This window comes from Cynocephalus volans, chromosome 16 (genome assembly GCF_027409185.1).
Source record: "Cynocephalus volans isolate mCynVol1 chromosome 16, mCynVol1.pri, whole genome shotgun sequence".
In the NCBI taxonomy this organism is placed as follows: Eukaryota; Metazoa; Chordata; class Mammalia; order Dermoptera; family Cynocephalidae; genus Cynocephalus; species Cynocephalus volans.
In genome coordinates, this window is record NC_084475.1 from 28,727,618 (window position 1) to 28,736,690 (window position 9,073).

Consider the following 9,073-nt stretch of genomic DNA (forward strand, 5'->3'; position numbering starts at 1 on the left):
TCATAAGCATATTCTCTGAACCCTAGTCTTTAAGAAAGGCAACACTCTGTTCACAAAAATCATGGGCATACAAATATTTCAGGGTCTCCAGGGCATCTTTTTTTAAAAAAAATGTGTAGACCATTTACTGAAATGAAACTATTAGGTTTCTTAACACAGACTGTTAAAATAGACAAGTGCTAGCTTAATATATAAACTTTAGAACATATACATGTTCACCATGGCAGAAAAGAGGTCAAAGAGGGGGGACACCAGCTGTTTACTGCCTCAGCCCAAAGTGATACAACATTTTTCCTCACAGTCTCTTGGCCAGAAACTAGTCATATGGATCCAACATAACTTCATGGAAAGCACATAGAAAATGTAGAAGCATATGGAAAAGTTGGTCTTTACCTAAGAAACTTAGCTCAAAAATTTTGCTCAAGAAAATTCTAAACTCTTATGTTAAAAGATAAGGTTGTAATTGACCACTAAAACTAAAATTAGTTGGGCACATCAACTTTAATTCTATACCTTCTACAATGTCTAGTAATTTTTTTCCTAGCAGGAAAAAATGTATTCTATTTGTTTAAACTATTTAATTTTGATAGTTTTGTTTTCATAAGATAATATCAATAACTAGTCTTAACACTTAAAAGATAAGCATTTGAAATTAATTTTTTAATTTGAATTACAGAGAGAGTAGTTTCATTTAGTCAGAAAAGATTTTCAAAGAATTTCACAATTTATCAAATGCAGAGAAAGAGCAACTGATTATGCCAAATATTTTAGATAGTGTCTAATTTATAATATTCCTTCTTAACATAAGGAAGTTGAATTTTTTAAAATGTGTCATGAAATTATTTTAGTACTCCAAATAAATGGCAACTACATGAAAAAGTGCTCACTTTATTAGTCACAAGGGGAATACAAATTAAAACCACAATGCCTCATCACTACACACACACCTGAATGGCTAAAATGAAATAGACAATCTCAAGTGTTGACAAAGATATAGAACAAATGAAACTCATCAACTGCTGATACGAATGTAAAGAACCAGCATTTCAGGAAAGCATCTTGCAGTGTCTACAAAACTGAACATATGTGCATTCTGTGATCCAACAGTCCCACTCCTAGGTATATACCCAACAGAAATGTGTGTGTGTATGCACACCCAAAGACATATTGCCAAAAATAAACAACCCAAATATCCAACAATAAAACAGATAAATAATTGTGGCCTCATCATATAATGGAAATATTACATTGTAATGGGCATGAATGAACCATTAGTATAGTCAACAACATGGGTAAATCAAACATGATGTTGAAAAAAAGAAGCCATATGATTCCATATTCAAAAAGCAGGCAAAACTAATACTCGTATGTGGTGCGGAAGTCATCCTGTTAGCTTGGCAGGACATAGCAACTGGAAAGGTATGAAGTGAAGGCTTATACGGTAGTGGTAATATTCAAGTTTTTTATGTGGTGTGCTCACTGTGAAAATTCACAGAGCTATATTCTTACGATTCTTTTTCTTTTCTATGTGTATCTCATACTTCAAGAAAAAGTTAATCTTAAAAAATTATTACTAAAAATAGTAATAGAAACAGAATTCTTGATTTTTCATATTTTGCACCACCTTCTCTTAGTTCCAGTATTCATTCCCATGTTCCAGGGTAATTTTTGAAATGGCTAGTCTCATCACCAGGAGGAAATCTCATTTGTGATAACTGTTCTCATGAGTCCTTGTTCATTAAAAAATATACATTTTTGTTAATTTCTCAAAAAGGTGTCCTCTTATAAGTAATGGTGGAGGTTTTAAACTTTCTTGCAGTGATCTTGTGCAAGGTCTCAGTTCTAAAATGGAAGTATGGAACATATTAATTTTTAAGAAAATGAAATATGACACCAAAAAACACTGAATTTAAAATATCACAGTATATTAAAACGTGGGGAATTTAGAGATGATTTAGATCGACCCCTCTTATTTTACAAAAAATAGGCCAAGTGATTTGCCCAGGGTCACAAAAGTAGCTGGTAATTCATATGAGTACTCAGCTCTCCAAATGAGAATTTATCATTTTTCCTTCTAAACTATTCTTCTGACCATTTAATCACTGGCACTAGAAATGGAGGTTTATGACGCAAAGGAATTTCCTATAGCCTGCCTTTGAAGTTGGATTTAACTAATTCAAAACACATAATTATTGTAAAAGTGAATGTCTGCAGTAACACTAAGTATTCACGTTGAAAATACTTTCCAAAAATCAATGCATTAGGTAGGCCTTCAAAAAATTAATTTAGCAAAATCTCATTGATTCTAGAACACAACTTTAATGCAAGTGTCAACAAATTGCAAAAACATAAATCCCTAAGCAGAATAAAAATGAAAAGATCTTTCAGGTTCACTGGATGATTTTTTACTTTCCTTGATTTGTGTTTCTATTTAGCTCTATTTCAATGCTTATTTTACTAAACTCAAACATAGATAGTACTTTATATTCTAACATGTTTCTCTCTGTATATTTTTTCAATAATTTAGCATCTATAACTTGCCCTATCAGTCCCATATCTTTTCAAATCTTTCTCAAGTATGGTTGTTATGTATTTCCATAATATATAAATCACATCCTATTTATTTAATTAAACTGTAGTCTATCTTTACATTTCAATGAGCTTAACATGCTTTATCTTTAGTAATAAATGTTTTTCCTCTCCAAATAGTAAGCCTATTATTTGATAAAGCTAAAGTTAAAACAAAAACTTTAGAGAAAACTTCTTGTCAACCGGTGTGTCATTGAGTTAATAAGTCATTAATTGCCACTTGCTCGGGTTATCTGTACCCCCATTTTATCAATAGAGAACATAAAAAAAAATGAAGAAACTTCCAAGTTTGAAGAACTAGGTCATAACCAGAACTGCAGATTGCACCTCTGATCCCGAATCTATCTCAGCTTAACATACTCTACAGAAAGGATAGGAGTCCCATGACCTCTGCATATCTAATGCTTTGATAATCAATAGTTTGGTTTTTTTCTCTTTTTCTTGGTTTAGAGATCTGAACCTGTGACCTTGGTGTTACAAGGCTGTGCTCTAACCAACTGAGCTAACCGGCCAGCCCCAATAGTTTATTTTTTAAGAAACAAGTTTATGAGAGACATTGAAGCATCAGATGAGAGATAGAGAGAGATCTCTCCCTTGATAATCTCTGGTAAACTTTATGAACATGCTTAGAATGGAAATGAATTAGAAGAAACAAAAGAGGAAGCAGGCATCAGAAATCTTTAGCCCCATGTTTTGCCTCTGGAGGATTCTTATTGTGATGAAAAACATGAACACGGGGGTGGAGTGGGCCGGTGCAGGCGAGGAACAACTGCAAGCTGCCATGCTGAGTTAAACCACCACCATCAAAAGGGGCTTTGGGAGCTCGCCAGCTGCAAAATTTCTGTATTAGGCCGTGATTCCACTGGGAGGATGGGAAGCCCCAAATAATGAGGTCAAAGGAGTTTTTACATGCCCAGAAAACTATTTCACGCAAACAAAAATCTACATTTGTTCCTAATGGAGGTTAAGGCCTTTGGGGATTAAAGACAGAGAGTGTAGATGGCTATTATCTAAACAAATGTATTGTTCATAGCACAACAAAGGAATATATTCCTGACAAGGAATATACAATATTGTCACTGTAAAACTCCAATGAAATGAACACTTTTTCCATGTACAAACAAAAATGTCAGAAAGAAGCTTCATTTTGAAAGTTACATGGCAAAGTAAATTTGAGAATAAAAAGGGAATTACCCAATAATTTCAAGAGAAGCTTCATTAGTGGGGCATTTTTGCATCATATTTAAGTGTTATTTTTATCATAGGGTCTGTAATTCATAATGACTGCTTTAACACAATTTTGGGAAAGCAGAATTATAGTGCCACTGCTGGGAAGTTTTTACTGACCTGCTCTCTTGCAGCGTTAGAATTCTACCCAGCCCTCCTCAGTCAGAGCAGCACGTTCATGTTCCCTTGTCCAAAAAGCAAAATACAATCTTTTCCAAGAGACATGAAGAGATTAAAGGGAGATACCTTCAAGGAATAGACCAAAATATTACCTAACAACATTTTGTTTGAAAAACCAATGAAAAGTAAGTTTTTCCCCAGTCAAGGGAATGTCTTATAATTCTCAAAGCAAGTTGCAGTGTTTTTTTCCTTCACTGCAGCTTACCAAGTTTGTGGCACAAGTTCTGTTCCTGGCCACTTGATGCAAAGGACTTTCCTGATTGGTATTTGTCTTTACATGTTAGTATTACATTGGGAGGCACCATAGATAACCACATTAAAATATAAACTTTTTCCATGAACACACAGAAAAACACATTAAACTATAAACTGACTTTGCCCATAAGCATAAAAGTCCAAAAGAGATAAATTTAAGACAGTTTGCTTAAGTCATACCTGGTATAGATTTTTTGCAGACACAGCTAAAAATGATTTAAGATCATAATGGATCACAAGCTTAGTAAGAGTAAGCAATGAAATGAGGTCTGTAGAAAGCACTGGGATATATGGTTAGGCATATCATATATAAAAAATATGACTATGCTTTTCCCACCACAATGATCTGCAAATTGTTTTATGTTGAGAGCCGTGAGTTCTAGCAATGCTGTATAATCGCATGTCTCCTGTCAAATGAAAAAAATTAACATAAATGAAAACATAAGAACATAAATATATCCCATACCTGGGTATTATTTTTATATGCTTCTGGGGAAGTCAACATTTTTTTTTTTTAATGTTTGTTTAATAACTGTATTACATAGCTGTCCAAAATTGCTCAGAAGTTTTGAAGGAACCATGTTGGAAAATGTTGTGGATAGGCAGGAAGTCTGACAAGTTTTCTAAACATGAACCCTTTCTTTTGAGGGGACAGATACCATGTTCTTCCTTCTAGTTGAGGACAGAAAGTTCACACAAAGAAAACTTTACACTCACACCTTTGGTGCACGATCTTGACCATTTAGAAAGCAGCTTCATTAGTGCTAATAAAAATTTATTAGTCCCTATAAAACCAAAACCAATTTAGCAAACAAATAACTAACACAATATTAAGGAAAGAAAATAACATCACCAACTTTGATGCAGCATTTCAGAAAATGTTAAAGTTCACTGGAGGAATACTACTATTTAGTGTGATTAATATACAAAAAATAAATCAACCAAGCAAAGATAGTGTTTATCATGAACTTTTCAAACTTGAGGGTTTGCTTTTGTACTAAAAGAGGTATTCTCTCAAAAGTAATTGTAATAATAAGATAACTGGATAAAGAGGAATTGATCTGTGTAGGCCCTTAAAAACTGCCTGTTTATTTGCATTTCCCGAATGCTGAGTGATGTTGAGCATTTTTTCATGTGTCTGTTGGCCATTCATATATCTTCCTTTGAGAAATGCCTATTTAGCTCTTTTGCCAATTTTTTAATTGGGTTACTTGTTGTTTTGTTGTAAAGTTGTTTCAGTTCCTTGTATATTCTGGATATTAATCCTTTGTCAGATGTATATTTTGCAAATATTTTCTCCCACTCTGTTGGTTACCTTTTAACTCTGTTAATTGTTTCTTTTGCTGTGCAGAAGCTTTTTAGTTTGATATAATCCGATTTGTTTATTTTTCCTTTGGTTGCCCATGCTTTTGGGGTCGTATTCAAATCAAGCCACGCTGAGATACCATCTCACCCCAGTTAGGATGGCTAATATCCAAAAGGCTGAGAGCGATAAATGCTGGCGAGGTTGTGGAGAAAAAGGAATTCTCACACATTGTTGGTGGGACTGCAAAATGGTGCAGCCTGTATGGAAAATGGTATGGAGGTTCCTCAAACAATTGCAGATAGATCTACCATATGACCCAGCTATCCCACTGCTGGGAATATACCCAGAGGAATGGAAATCATCAAGTTGAAGTGATACCTGTTCTCCAGTGTTCATCGTAGCACTTTTTACAATAGCTAAGAGTTGGAACCAGCCTAAATGTCCATCACTGGATGAGTGGATACGGAAAATGTGATATATATACACAATGGAATACTGCTCTGCTATAAAAAAGAATGAAATAATGCCATTTGCAACAACATGGATGGACCTAGAGAGAATTATATTAAGTGAAACAAGTCAGGCATAGAAAGAGAAATATCACATGTTCTCACTTATTTGTGGGAGCTAAAATAAATAAATAAATAAATACACAAATAAACTGGGGGGAGGGGAAGAAGACACAACAATTACAATTCCTTGAATTTGATAAGACAAGTGAACAGAAAGGACATTGTTGGGAGGGAGGGGGGAGAGGGAGGTGGGAGGGAGGTTTCGGTGATGGGCCACAATAATCAACCACATTGTATATTGACAAAATAAAATAAAATTAAAAAACAAACAAACAAACAAAACAAAAAACCTGCCTGTTTATGTACGTCTGACTTTGAAAGCCCTCAGTCTTGAAGAGTGTGTCGGGGCTAGCCTCACCATGTGAGTCAGAGTGACATCTAGTGGCAGCTCCACTGAACAGTCTGTAGCTGGTACTTCTCTTGTGAACACAAATGAGCAGTATCTAGCACATTGCATCAGAGGCACTCAAATATTGTTGCATGAATACTCTACCTTTAATATTTTAATTTTCTCACATCTTTTTTCTTTTTTTCCTAATAATCCGAGTTCCTACAATCTCCTCGCTTCTACTGAACTTCCTCCTGTGTTCCTTACCCCCTCTAGTTCTGCATTCTCTGTTTTCCCAATCCTAAGTTCCCTTCCGCCTGTCTCATTCTCTGTGGAACCCATGATCAGCCTGTAGTTTTTCCATTTAGTTTTTCTTTTATCGTACACTTTTTATTAATCTCCATCCTAGGTATACTATATAATCTATTTTCTGTGTAACTCTTCTCGTTATTGCTGTATTAAATCATGAAACTAAGCTAGATGAATCCATCATAAATCATTTCTAGAAGGAAATCATGCCCCATTTTCTTTATTCAATCCCCTCTCCTCCAAACCCCATCTCTCTCATTTCATAATAACCTTACCTCCTAGAAAACATGAAAACTTGCTCTAAATGTAAATAACCTCAACTTCCACTCTCCATTTGAAATAGTCTCTTTATTTGGAATACCGCCTTTTCCCTCTGTCAAAGGAAGACATACACATCCTCCTTTTCAAGGACTAACTCCTTTTCTTGTGTCTCATTTTTACTGTCATCTCTAAGATTTGGTTACATAAATGATTATTTTTCTTGAATCTTCAGAATTTCCCTCTGCATTTTGACTCTTTCTTGCAACTAAAAACATGCCCATCAAACCCCAATCAAAAATCATCTTTCTTTGGCCTACTATAATCTATTTTCTTTCCTTTTATCAAAAAATAACTCAAAAGAAAAATCTATAATGACTTTCTCCATTTCCTCCATATCCATTCACTCTTCACCTCCTGGCAATGTTTTCTGTCATCACTACTCTACTGAAATTGATCCATGCAAAGGCACCAAGAGGCCATCAGTGGTCTCTCTACAGGCCTTGTTCTCCTTAAGTCCTGACGTGATGTGATCTTCATCAGCCTCTCACTTGATTTCTACAGCACAGTGATCTCTTTTTCCCGTCTCCTTCATATCTCCTCCTCTGCCTGCCTTTCCTTCTTATACAGTCTCAATGCAATGTGGCCTCATACATACTGCAGTAGAATAAAGAGGCAAAAGTGATTCAGTTAATAAATGGAAGTTAATTTGCTTATGAATTTAGCCCCAATTTATATTCTGCTAATCTACCCTCCCTTCCTTCAAAATACTGTTTTAAACCTATTTTGTTTAAACTTGCCCTGATTATCTCCAATCATAATTCAATGTGTCTGATGAACCAAATTTTATACTGTATTAATGTACATTTTATCATCTTTAGATGTGTCCTAAGGTCTTTTTAGTTCTATACCATGTTTCTTGCAACTTGTATGCGTCTCCCTCCTCCCTACCCCCCGCCACATGCACACATGCACACACACTGTATTTTACAAAGGCAGCAAGCTCAATTCCCTTGTCCTTTGAATCTGAACATACTGCTCTTTATACAGTAGGTCCTTAGTAAATGCCTGTTGATTAAGGCTGTCTAATACTTGAACAACTGGTTAATTCATTGAAAAGAAAGGATAAAGTCAGTTTTAAGAAAGAAAGAAAGAAAGCTGACTTCCTTTTATTTTGGCTGTTGGTACTAACACTATTAGCTATAAACATATATAGGAAGTAGGATGATGCTTTGGGAAAAAAGAGTAATTTTCTAAATCTGAGCTACCTAGTCCAATTTCTCTCATAAAAATTGCTCTACAATGTAATTTGTCACAGCTCTAATTTACATCAAACAAGATATAAAATTTTAAGTGCTTCTCAAAAAGAGACTATGAAAGAGGATTTCTAGTCAGCCCAGAATCATGAAGAATAATACATTTTAAACACTATACAGCTTTTATATATGAAGATATTTGCCACACGGCAAGTTTTAGTGTATGCAAAATCCCATTCATAGACCAACTATGACAGACTGTTTAAATGATAAATGTAGAGGACATTCCTGCCATATGCTTGGATTTGAATTTAAGTGTCAAAAAAGCTTAAATTAATACTGTAAGAAAAGCAATTGTATCTAAATTTTATGTATGTAATTGTCTCATTTCTTTTTTGAGGGGTGGGGAGGAATACTATAGTCATCTTTTAAATAATAAATTCTTTGTTTTTGCTTTGTTGTTTTCTTTGTCTCCTTAGCCTAGTGAAGAGAGGGGTCAGGATATTCTGCTGTGTCGCCCTGGCAAATCTAGCACACTGTTGTGGGGAGAAGAGCACTTTGATCTGAAGGTACATGAGGACTCAGATTCAGAGATGAAAAATGGAGAAGGCAGAAACATTTATTGCTGAATGGATCTTTGTCTACAGGAATAGGCCTGAGGCATGCATGGAGGTGCTGAAACCGGCTTGCAGGGCAGTGGGGGAGGGAGACAGAAAAGCAGGACTAGCTGACCAAGGCTGAATTCTTAGGTATCACTGGGGTTTCAGGAGGTCGTCTGGCCTCTCGGGAACTT